This window comes from Rhinopithecus roxellana, chromosome 7 (genome assembly GCF_007565055.1).
Source record: "Rhinopithecus roxellana isolate Shanxi Qingling chromosome 7, ASM756505v1, whole genome shotgun sequence".
Classification (NCBI taxonomy): Eukaryota; Metazoa; Chordata; class Mammalia; order Primates; family Cercopithecidae; genus Rhinopithecus; species Rhinopithecus roxellana.
The window spans coordinates 45,697,563-45,710,422 of NC_044555.1; positions in this window are offsets into that span (position 1 = coordinate 45,697,563).

Genomic DNA, 12,860 nt, shown 5'->3' on the forward strand with positions numbered 1-12,860 from the left:
GCTCTTTTTTGGTTCCATATGAACTTTAAAGCAGTTTTTTTCCAATTCTGTGAAAAAACTCATTGGTAGTTTGATGGGGATGGCATTGAATCTATAAATAACCTTGGGCAGTATGGCCATTTTCACGATATTGATTCTTCCTATCCATGAGCATGGTATGTTCTTCCATTTGTTTGTGTCCTCTTTGATTTCACTGAGCAGTGGTTTGTAGTTCTCCTTGAAGAGGTCCTTTACATCCCTTGTAAGCTGGATTCCTAGGTATTTTATTCTCTTTGAAGCAATTGTGAATGGAAGTTCATTCAGGATTTGGCTCTCTGCTTGTCTGTTACTGGTGTATAAGAATGCTTGTGATTTTTGCACATTAATTTTGTATCCTGAGACTTTGCTGAAGTTGCTTATCAGCTTAAGGAGATTTTGGGCTGAGACAATGGGGTTTTCTAAATATACAATCATGTCATCTGCAAACAGGGACAATTTGACTTCTTCTTTTCCTATCTGAATACCCTTGATTTCTTTCTCTTGCCTGATTGCCCTAGCCAGAACTTCCAACACTATGTTGAATAGGAGTGGTGAGAGAGGGCATCCCTGTCTTGTGCCAGTTTTCAAAGAGAATTTTTCCAGTTTTTGCCCTTTCAGTATGATATTAGATGTGGGTTTGTCATAAATAGCTCTTATTATTTTGAGGTACGTTCCATCAATACCGAATTTATTGAGCGTTTTTAGCATGAAGGGCTGTTGAATTTTGTCAAAAGCCTTTTCTGCATCTATTGAGATAATCATGTGGTTCTTGACTTTGGTTCTTTTTATATGCTGGATTACGTTTATTGATTTGCGAATGTTGAACCAGCCTTGCATCCCAGGGATGAAGCCCACTTGATCATGGTGGATAAGCTTTTTGATGTGCTGCTGAATCCGGTTTGCCAGTATTTTATTGAGGATTTTTGCATTGATGTTCATCAGGGATATTGGTCTAAAATTCTCTTTTTTTGTTGTGTCTCTGCCAGGCTTTGGTATCAGGATGATGTTGGCCTCATAAAATGAGTTCGGGAGGATTCCCTCTTTTTCTATTGATTGGAATAGTTTCAGAAGGAATGGTACCAGCTCCTCCTTGTACCTATGGTAGAATTCAGCTGTGAATCCATCTGGTCCTGGACTTTTTTTTGGTGGGTAGGCTATTAATTGTTGCCTCAATTTCAGAGCCTGCTATTGGTCTATTCAGGGACTCAACTTCTTCCTGGTTTAGTCTTGGGAGAGTCTAAGTGTCCAGGAAATTATCCATTTCTCCTAGATTTTCTAGTTGATTTGCATAGAGGTGTTTATAGTATTCTCTGATGGTAGTTTGTATTTCTGTGGGGTCAGTGGTGATATCCCCTTTATCATTTTTATTGCATCTATTTGGTTCCTCTCTCTTTTCTTCTTTATTAGTCTTGCTAGCAGTCTGTCAACTTTGTTGATCTTTTCAAAAAACCAACTCCTGGATTCATTGATTTTTTGGAGGGTTTTTTGTGTCTCTATTTCCTTCAATTCTGCTCTGATCTTAGTTATTTCTTGCCTTCTGCTAGCTTTTGAATGTGTTTGCTCTTGCCTCTCTAGTTCTTTTAATTGTGATGTTAGAGTGTCCATTTTAGATCTTTCCTGCTTTCTCTTGTGGGCATTTAGTGCTATAAATTTCCCTCTACACACTGCTTTAAATGTGTCCCAGAGATTCTGGTATGTTGTATCTTTGTTCTCATTGGTTTCAAAGAACATCTTTATTTCTGCCTTCATTTCATTATGTACCCAGTAGTCATTCAGGAGCAGGTTGTTTAGTTTACATGTACTTGAGCAGTTTTGATTGAGTTTCTTAGTCCTGAGTTCTAGTTTGATTGCACTGCAGTCTGAGAGACAGTTTGTTATAATTTCTGTTCTTTTACATTTGCTGAGGAGTGCTTTACTTCCAATTATGTGGTCCATTTTGGAATAAGTGCGATGTGGTGCTGAGAAGAATGTATATTCTGTTGATTTGTGGTGGAGAGTTCTATAGATGTCTATTAGGTCCGCTTGGTGCAGAGATGAGTTCAATTCCTGGATATCCTTGTTAACTTTCTGTCTCGTTGATCTGTCTAATGTTGACAGTGGAGTGTTGAAGTCTCCCATTATTATTGTATGGGAGTCTAAGTCTCTTTGTAAGTCTCCAAGGACTTGCTTTATGAATCTGGGTGCTCCTGTATTGGGTGCATATATATTTAGGATAGTTAGCTCTTCCTGTTGAATTGATCCCTTTACCATTAGGTAATGGCCTTCTTTGTCTCTTTTGATCTTTGATGGTTTAAAGTCTGTTTTATCAGAGACTTGGATTGCAACCGCTGCCTTTTTTTGTTCTCCATGTGCTTGGTAAATCTTCCTCCATCCCTTTATTTTGAGCCTATGTATGTCTCTGCATGTGAGATGGGTCTCCTGAATACAGCAGACTGATGGGTCTTGACTCTTTATCCAGTTTGCCAGTCTGTGTCTTTTAATTGGAGCATTTAGTCCATTTACATTGAAGGTTAATATTGTTATGTGTGAACTTGATCCTGCCATTATGATATTAACTGGTTATTTTGCTCGTTAGTTGATGCAGTTTCTTCCTAGCCTCGATGGTCTTTACATTTTGGCATGTTTTTGCAATGGCTGATACCGGTTGTTTCTTTTCATGTTTAGGGCTTCCTTCAGCGTCTCTTGTAAGGCAGGCCTTGTGGAGACAAAATCTCTAAGCATTTCCTTATCTGTAAAGGATTTTATTTCTCCTTCACTGATGAAACTTAGTTTGGCTGGATATGAAATTGTGGGTTTAAAATTCTTTTCTTTAAGAACGTTGAATATTGGCCCCCACTCTCTTCTGACTTGTAGAGTTTCTGCCAAGGGATCTGCTCTTAGTGTGGTGGGCTTCCCTTTGTGGGTAACCCGACCTTTCTCTCTGGCTGCCCTTAAGATATTTCCTTCATTTCAACTTTGGTAAATCTGGCAATTTTGTGTCTTGGAGTTGCTCTTCTCAAGGAGTATCTTTTTGGCTTTCTCTGTATTACCTCAATTTGAATGTTGGCCTGCCCTACTAGGTTGGGGAAGTTCTCCTGGATGATATCCTGAAGAGTGTTTTCCAACTTGGTTCCATTTTCCCCCTCACTTTCAGGCACCCCAATCAGACGTAGATTTGGTCTTTTTACATAATCCCATACTTCTTGCAGGCTTTGTTCATTTCTTTTTCTTCTTTTTTCTTTTGGTTTCTCTTCTCACTTCATTTCATTCATTTGATCCTCAATCGCTGATACTCTTTCTTCCAGTTGATCGAGTCGGTTACTGAAGCTTGTGCATTTGTCACGTATTTCTCGTGACATGGTTTTCATCTCTGTCATTTCGTTTATGACCTTCTCTGCATTAATTAGTCTATCTGTCAATTCTTCCACTCTTTTCTCAAGATTTTTAGTTTCTTTGCGCTGGGTACGTAATTGCTCTTTTAGCTCTGAGAAGTTTGATGGACTGAAGCCTTCTTCTCTCATCTCGTCAAAGTCATTCTCTGACCAGCTTCAATCCGTTGCTGTCGATGGGCTGCGCTCCTTTGCAGGGGGAGATGCGCTCTTATTTTTTGAATTTCCAGCTTTTCTGCCTTGCTTTTTCCCCATCTTTGTGGTTTTATCTGTCTCTGGTCTTTGATGATGGTGACGTACTGATGGGGTTTTGGTATAGGTGTCCTTCCTGTTTGATAGTTTTCCTTCTGACATTCAGGACCCTCAGCTATAGGTCTTTTGGAGATTGCTTGAGGTTCACTCCAGACCCTGTTTGCCTGGGTATCAGCAGCAGAGGTTGCAGAAGATAGAATATTGCTGAACAGCGAGTGTACCTGTCTGATTCTTACTTTGGAAGCTTCCTCTCAGGGTTGTACTCCACCCTGTGAGGTGTGGGGAGTCAGACTGCCCCTAGTGGTTGATGTCTCCCAGTTAGGCTACTCAGGGGTCAGTGACCCACTTGAGCAGGCGGTCTGTCCGTTCTCAGATCTCAACCTCCGTGTTGGGAGATCCACTGCTCTCTTCAAAGCTGTCAGACAGAGTTGTTCGCGTCTGCTCAGGCCTCTGCTGCATCCCCTGTTGTTTTTTAGCTGAGCCCTGCCCCCAGAGGTGGAATCTATAGAGACAGGCAGGTTTCCTTGAGCTGCTGTGAGCTCCACCCAGTTCGAGCTTCCCAGCGGCTTTGTTTACCTACTTAAGCCTCAGCAATGGCGGGCGTCCCTCCCCCAGCCTCGCTGCTGCCTTGTGGTTTGATCGCCGCAGACTACTGTATTAACAATGAGGGAGGCTCCGTGGGTGTGGGACTCTCCCGGCCAGGTGAGGGATATATTCTTCTGGTGTGCCCATTTGCTTAAAGCACGGTATTGGGGTGGGAGTTACCCTATTTTTCAGGTGTTTTGTGTCTCAGTTCCCCTGGCTAGAAAAAGGGAATCCCTTCCCCCTTGCGCGTTCCAGGTGAGGCGATGCCTCACCCTGCTTCAGCTCTCACTGGTCAGGCTGCAGCAGCTGACCAGCACCGATTGTCTGGCACTCCCTAGTGAGATGACCCCAGTACCTCAGTTAAAAATGCAGAAATCACCGGTCTTCTTTGTCGCTCACACTGGGAGTTGGAGATTGGAGCTGTTCCTATTCGGCCATGTTGCTCCGCCCCTCTCTTCTAGATTTTCTAGTTGATTTGCGGAGAGGTGTTTATAGTATTCTCTGATGGTAGTTTGTATTTCTGTGGGGTCGGTGGTGATATCCCCTTTATCATTTTCTATTGCGTCTATTTGTTTCCTCTCTCTTTTCTTCTTTATTAGTCTTGCTAGCGGTCTGTCAACTTTGTCGATCTTTTCAAAAAACCAACTCCTGGATTCATTGATTTTTTGGAGGGTTTTTTGTGTCTCTATCTCCTTCAGTTCTGCTCTGACCTTAGTTATTTCTTGCTTTCTGCTAGCTTTTGAATGTGTTTGCTCTTGCCTCTCTAGTTCTTTTAATTGTGATCTTAGAGTGTCAATTTTAGATCTTTCCTGCTTTCTCTTGTGGGCATATAGTGCTATAAATTTCCCTCTACACACTGCTTTAAATGTGTCCCAGAGATTCTGGTATGTTGTATCTTTGTTCTCATTGGTTTCAAAGAACATCTTTATTTCTTCTTTCATTTCGTTATGCACCCAGTAGTCATTTAGGAGCAGGTTGTTCAGTTTCCAGGTAGTTGAGCAGTTTTGATTGAGTTTCTTAGTCCTGAGTTCCAGTTTGTTTGCACTGTGGTCTGAGAGACAGTTTGTTATAATTTCTGTTCTTTTCCATTTGCTGAGGAGTGCTTTACTTCCAATTATGTGGTCCATTTTGGAATAAGTGCGATGTGGTGCTGAGAAGAATGTATATTCTGTTGATTTGGAGTGGAGAGTTCTATAGATGTCTATTAGGTCCGCTTGGTGCAGAGATGAGTTCAATTCCTGGATATCCTTGTTAACTTTCTGTCTCGTTGATCTGTCTAATGTTGACAGTGGAGTGTTGAAGTCTCCCATTATTATTGTATGGGAGTCTAAGTCTCTTTGTAAGTCTCTAAGGACTTGCTTTATGAATCTGGGTGCTCCTGTATTGGGTGCATATATATTTAGGATAGTTAGCTCTTCCTGTTGAATTGATCCCTTTACCATTAGGTAATGGCCTTCTTTGTCTCTTTTGATCTTTGATGGTTTAAAGTCTGTTTTATCAGAGACTAGGATTGCAACCCCTCCCTTTTTTTTGTTCTCCATGTGCTTGGTAGATCTTCCTCCATCCCTTTATTTTGAGCCTATGTATGTCTCTGCATGTGAGATGGGTCTCCTGAATACAGCAGACTGATGGGTCTTGACTCTTTATCCAGTTTGCCAGTCTGTGTCTTTTAATTGGAGCATTTAGTCCATTTACATTGAAGGTTAATATTGTTATGTGTGAACTTGATCCTGCCATTATGATATTAACTGGTTATTTTGCTCGTTAGTTGATGCAGTTTCTTCCTAGCCTCGATGGTCTTTACATTTTGGCATGTTTTTGCAATGGCTGGTACCGGTTATTCCTTTCCATGTTTAGGGCTTCCTTCAGCGTCTCTTGGAAGGCAGGCCTGGTGGTTACAAAATCTCTAAGCATTTGCTTATCTGTAAAGGATTTTATTTCTCCTTCACTGATGAAACTTAGTTTGGCTGGATATGAAATTCTGGGTTTAAAATTCTTTTCTTTAGGAACGTTGAATATTGGCCCCCACTCTCTTCTGGCTTGTAGAGTTTCTGCCGACAGATCTGCTGTTAGTCTGATGGGCTTCCCTTTGTGGGTAACCCGACCTTTCTCTCTGGCTGCCCTGAAGATTTTTTCATTCATTTCAACTTTGGTGAATCTGGCAATTATGTGTCTTGGAGTTGCTCTTCTCAAGGAGTATCTTTGTGGCATTCTCTGTATTTCCTGAATTTGAATGTTGGCCTGCCCTACTAGGTTGGGGAAGTTCTCCTGGATGATATCCTGAAGAGTGTTTTCCAACTTGGTTCCATTTTCCCCCTCACTTTCAGGCACCCCAATCAGACGTAGATTTGGTCTTTTTACATAATCCCATACTTCTTGCAGGCTTTGTTCATTTCTTTTTCTTCTTTTTTCTTTTGGTTTCTCTTCTCACTTCATTTCATTCATTTGATCCTCAATCTCTGATACTCTTTCTTCCAGTTGATCGAGTCGGTTACTGAAGCTTGTGCATTTGTCACGTATTTCTCGTGACATGGTTTTCATCTCTGTCATTTCGTTTATGACCTTCTCTGCATTAATTAGTCTAGCTATCAATTCTTCCACTCTTTTTTCAAGATTTTTAGTTTCTTTGCGCTGGGTATGTATTTCCTCCTTTAGCTCTGAGAAGTTTGATGGACTGAAGCCTTCTTCTCTCATCTCGTCAAAGTCATACTCTGACCGGTTTCTATCCCTTGCTGGCGATGGGCTGTGCTCCTTTGCAGGGGGAGATGCGCTCTTTTTTTTTGAATTTCCAGCTTTTCTGCCCTGTTGTTTCCCCATTTTTTTGGTTTTTTCTGTCTCTGGTCTTTGATGATGGTGACGTACTGATGGGGTTTTGGTATAGGTGTCCTTCCTGTTTGATAGTTTTCCTTCTGACAGTCAGCACCCTCAGTTGTAGGTCTGTTGGAGATTGCTTCAGGTCCACTCCAGACCCTGTTTGCCTGGGTATCAGCAGCAGAGGTTGCAGAAGATAAAATATTGCTGAACAGCGAGTGTAACTGTCTGATTCTTAATTTGGAAGCTTCCTCTCAGGGGTGTACTCCACCCTGTGAGGTGTGGGGTGTCAAACTGCCCCTAGTGGGGGATGTCTCCCAGTTAGGCTACTCAGTGGTCAGGGACCCACTTGAGCAGGCGGTGTGTCTGTTCTCAGATCTCAACCTCCATGTTGGGAGATCCAGTGCTCTCTTCAAAGCTGTCAGACAGAGTCGTTCGCGTCTGCTCAGGCCTCTGCTGCTTCCCCTGTTGTTTTTTTAGCTGTGCCCTGTCCCCAGAGGTGGAGTCTATAGAGACAGGCAGGTTTCCTTGAGCTGCTGTGAGCTCCACCCAGTTCGAGCTTCCCAGCGGCTTTGTTTACCTACTCAAGCCTCAGCAATGGCAGGCGCCCCTCCCCCAGCCTCCCTGCTGCCTTGCAGTTAGATCAGCCTGCTGTGTTAGCAATGAGGGAGTCTCCGTGGGCATGGGAACCTCCCTGCCAAGTGAGGGATATGTTTTTCTTGTGTTCCGTTTGCTTAAAGCGCAGTATTGGGGTGGGAGTTACCCAATTTTCCAGGTGTTGTGTGTCTCACTTCCCCTGGCTAGGAAAAGGGATTCCCTTCCCCCTTGCGCTTCCCAGGTGAGGCGATGCCTCGCCCTGCTTCAGCTCTCACTGGTCAGGAGGCAGCAGCTGACCAGCACCGATTGTCCAGCACTCCCTAGTGATATGACCCCAGTACCTCAGTTGAAAATGCAGAAATCACCGGTCTTCTGTGTCACTTGCGCTGGGAGTTGGAGACTGGAGCTGTTCCTATTTGGCCATCTTGCTCCCAAAATAAGACTTTTTATTCTACTCACCATTTGTTGAGACTTTATAACACTTGTAAACCCTTTAATCTTCACAGCTAAAATATAATCCAATAGTGGAAACCACATGTGATAATCAAAATAATTAAATATTTATCAAATAAAGCCCAAGAGACATTGTTGGCAGCATTGAGCACATTTTGAGAAAAAAAATATTTAATTTGGGAGAATAGCACGACAAGATAGAGACAATTATTCTCACTAGTCTATGATGGCAGAGGAAGTATTTAAATAAGCAAATTATAAATTTATTAAAACATCACGGCAGTTAAAATTATTGCCAAGAGAATCTGTACTTAGCTGGAGATGGTGGAGTTAACTGTTCCTAGATAAAATTTGCTCTAAAAATGGTGACTAAATTTTTGGAATACCTCAAAGCTAAATTTTCTCTCTGAGGCTTGGCCATTTTTTTTTCTATAATTATTGTAATATTAATTTTAAATATCTGTGTTTAAACGTCAGTCAGATACTTTCAAAATAAGTATCATAATCATTAAAAAGCAAAATTGGATGTTAAAACCTTTATCTCCTTTACTTCATTTCTGTATTCTGTTTTGACGAAACATTTCATATTTTGCCCAGCTCCATTTTGTCTTCAGTAGATAGATTACTGTAACTGTCTTTACATAATCATGACAACGATATGTATCCAAACCTCAGCATTTCTAAAGCTACGTCCATCTTTAAAGGATAGGTAGATAAAATATATTTTAAATTTGTAAATCATGAAAATGGAAAATTATGTAAAGTAAAATATATAAATTAATTGCCTTTCATTTTGATAATAACAAAGAAAGGATTCACCTTCTTTTTAATATTAGGAAAGACATGAAACCTTTGAACAAAAAAAGGGTGCCAAAGCAATGTCCTCATCTTGATTCCATCTTTATCCTTTCTAGTATGTATTCCTGTCACTCTTTCTCCAGTGATTTATATTTACATTATTCCAGTCCATTAGAAATATCCACATTTGATTTTATACAGACTTCATGATTTTTTTTTTTTTTTTTTTTTTTTTTTTGCCACTGAGCATGATGGAGAATTTTCCTTTTAATGGAGTATGCCTTACTAATGTAAACATTTTCACTTTCATTTAAGTGTAATGTTTCACTGCGCATAATATCAAAGGGGTCACAGACTAACTACATTTCTTTAATAAAATACTCTCTGAGTTGCTTTACTTTAAATAAACCTAAGTTGTACAGTATGATCCATTAAAGTTAACTTCTGTGTAAGATACCACATCTAGCTGCTTTATGTGAACAGTTTGCAACATAAAATATGTATTTATATTATATGATTGCATATACTACTACTGTAATTTTACAACACAAATACCTGTACTGATGTTCAAAGTTGCATATTTTTAATTTATATCTCATCTTTAGTTGATGTCTCAACCTTGGATTCTGAAGTGAAAAAAATCACCTTTATTCTATAAAAGGTTGAATGGCACAATTGAGATTTGTAGTTTTAGTAAATACTGATAGAGGTACAAAATAATAGAAATAATTTAAAAGTAGAGAGGTTATGTGAAGCTTAAGAATCCGGACACAATAGGCAGTATTAGTTTTATAGTATGTTTTTTCCTTCTATGTGTTTAGCTCTATAATCCTGGTAATTGACAAATAAAATATTTTATATCATATGATTTTTCTATCCAGGTATTTAATGTGTTTTTCAGATTGTAAAACACTTTTCCTCCATTGGAATAAATTGTTTTCTAACTCACGCACCAATAGTTCCACTTTGAAGGCTTCTCACTTTTGAAGAAATATGTGGAAGAAAATGATCTGGATGATTAAGTAGAAAGAGGTTGATGAATACCCTAGTGAAAATAACACCTGTAGCTGTGTAAATTCACATGGCATTTACAGGAAAATAATTGAAAATAATTGCAAAATCAAGAAATTGATCTTCATGCAGTACATTCTATGGCCCAAATAACCTAGTAAGCCATTCTGCTTGTCAAGACTATTTTATGAATTCTTATGGATAACTTACATATGTTATGGGGATATGTGGTAAGTGTCTTCTGTCCTCAACAAAACTACTGAGGCCCATAAGAAGGATATTAAGCTAATAATAAAATATTTTTAAAATTATTTTAACGTGACCTCAGAGGAATACTTCTGAGATTTTTTTTTTTTAATTTCAACTTTTATTTTAGATTCAGAAAGTACTTGTGTACGATTGCTACAAGGGTATATTTGACCCAGGTGGTGAGCATAGTACCCAATAGGTAGTTTTTAAACATATGCTTCCCTCCCTTCCTCCCTCCTCTAGCAGGCTGCAACATTTCCCCCTTCCACCCCATATTTATGTGTATACTTTCTCAATGTTTAGCTCCCACTTATAATTAAAAAAAGAAAAAAACATGCAATATTTGTTTTCCTGTTCCTGTGTTAATTTGCTTAGGATAATGTCCTACAACTCCATCCATGCTGCTTCAAAGGACATGATCTCATTCATTTTGGGGCATGTGTACTATTCCATAGTGTATACGTACTATATTTTGTTTATCCAGTCCACTGTTGATGGGCACCTAGGTTGATTCCACATCTTTGCTATTGTGAATAGCACTGCAATGATCATATGAGTGCATATATCTTGTTGGTATAATGATCTATATTCCTTTGGGTATATACCCAGTGTATTACTTCATTCTCACATCGCTATAAAGAACTACCTGAGTCTGGATAATTTATAAAGGAAAGAGGTTTAATTGTATTACAGTTTCACAGGCTGTACAGGAAGCATGGCTGGGAAGGCCTCAAGAAACTTACAATTATGGCAGAGGGTGAAGGGGAAGCAGGCCCATCTTACATGGCTGGAGAAGGAGCAAAAGAGTGAATGGGAAGGTGTCACAAACTTTTAAACAACCAGGTCTTGTGAGAACTCACTCACTGTCACTAGAACAGCAAGGGGGAAATCCACCCCCATGATTCAATCACCTCCCACCAGGCTCCTCCTCCAACATTTGGGTTCACAATTTGACATGAGATTTTGTTGGAGACACAATCCAAACCCTATCACCCAGTAACAGAATTCCTGGGTTTAATGGTAGCTCTGTTTGAGTATCTTTGAGAAATATCAAACTACTTTCCACAGTGGCTAAATTAATTTACATTCCGATAGGCAGTGCATAAGCATTCCCTTTTCTCTGCAGCTTCCCCAGCAACTATTGTTTTTTGACTTTTTATTAATAGCCATTCTGACTGGTGTGAGGTAGTATTTCACTGGTTTTGATTTGCATTTCTCTAAGGGTTAGTGACAATAAGCGTTTTTCATATATTGGTTGTCCACATGTGTGTCTTCTTTTGAAAAGTGTTCATGTCTTCTGCTCATTGTTTAATGGGGTGATTTGATTTTTCTTTTTTGAATTCTTGAAATTTCTTGTAGATCCCACATATTAGGCTTTTATCAGGTGTGTAGTAGTTTTTGAAAATTTTCTCCCATTCTGTATCTTGTCCGTTTACTCTGTTGATTGTTTCTTTTGCTGTGCAGAAGCTCTTTTGTTTAATTAGGTCTTGCTTCATTCTTTATTTTTATTGAAATTGCTTTTGGGAGCTTGGCCATAAATTCTTTGCCAACACCTATATTGAGAAAGGTATTTTCTAGGTTTTCTTCTAGGATTTTTATAGTTTGATGTCTTACATTTAAATTTTTAATTCAATTTGAGTTTGATTTTGTACATGATGAAAGGCAGGCATCTAGTTTCATTCTTCCACATATGGCTAGCCAGTTATCCCAGCAACATTTATTGATGAGGGAGTTTTTTCCCCATTGCTTGTTTTTGTTGGTCTTGCTGAAGATCAGATGGTTGTAGATGTGCAGCTTTATTCCTGAGATTTTTTGTTGTTGTTGTTGTTCCATTGATCTCTGTGTCTGATTTCGTATCAGTATCACTTTGTAGCATAGTTTCAAGCCAGGCTATGTGATGCCTCTGGCTTTCTTCTTTTTGTTTATTGTTTGGGCTCTTCTTTTGGTTCCATATGAATTTTCAAATAGTTTTTTCTAATTCTGTGAAAATTGTCATTGGTAATTTGATAGGAATTGAATATAATGTGTAGATTACTTTTGAACATATTGCCGTTTTAATGATATTGATTATTCCGAACCATGAGCAGTGGAATACTTTTCCATTTATTTGTGTCGTCTCTGATTTCGTTCAGTAGCGTTTTATAGTTCTCCTTGTAGAAATTATTTGCCTCCTTGGCTAGCTGTACTTTTATATATTTCATTTATTCTGTGGCTATTGTAAATGGGATTGTGTTGTTAATTTGACTCTCAGCCTGGACATTATTGGTTTACAAAAATGCTACTGATTTATATGACATTGATATGTATCTCGATGTCTTGCTAAAACCATTTATCAGTTCTAGTAGCCTTTTGGCAGAGTCTTTACGGTTTTCTAAGTATAGAATTATATCCTCAGTGAAGACAGAGAGTTTGACTTTCTTTCTAATTTGAACGCCTGTTATTTATTTTTCTAGCCTGATTGCCCTGGTTAGGACTTCCAGTAACTACGTTGAATGGGAGTGGTGAGAGTGAAAATCCTTCCCTTGTTTCAGTTTTCCAGGGGAGTGTTTCCAGCTTTTGTCCCTCCAGTATAATGTTGGCTATAGGATTGCTCTTATGATTTTGAGGTATGTTCCTTTGTTTCCTAGTCTGTTGAAATTTTTAATTATGAAGGGATGTTGGATTTTATCCAAAGATTTTTCTGCGTCTACTGAGATGATCATATGGTTTTTTATTTTA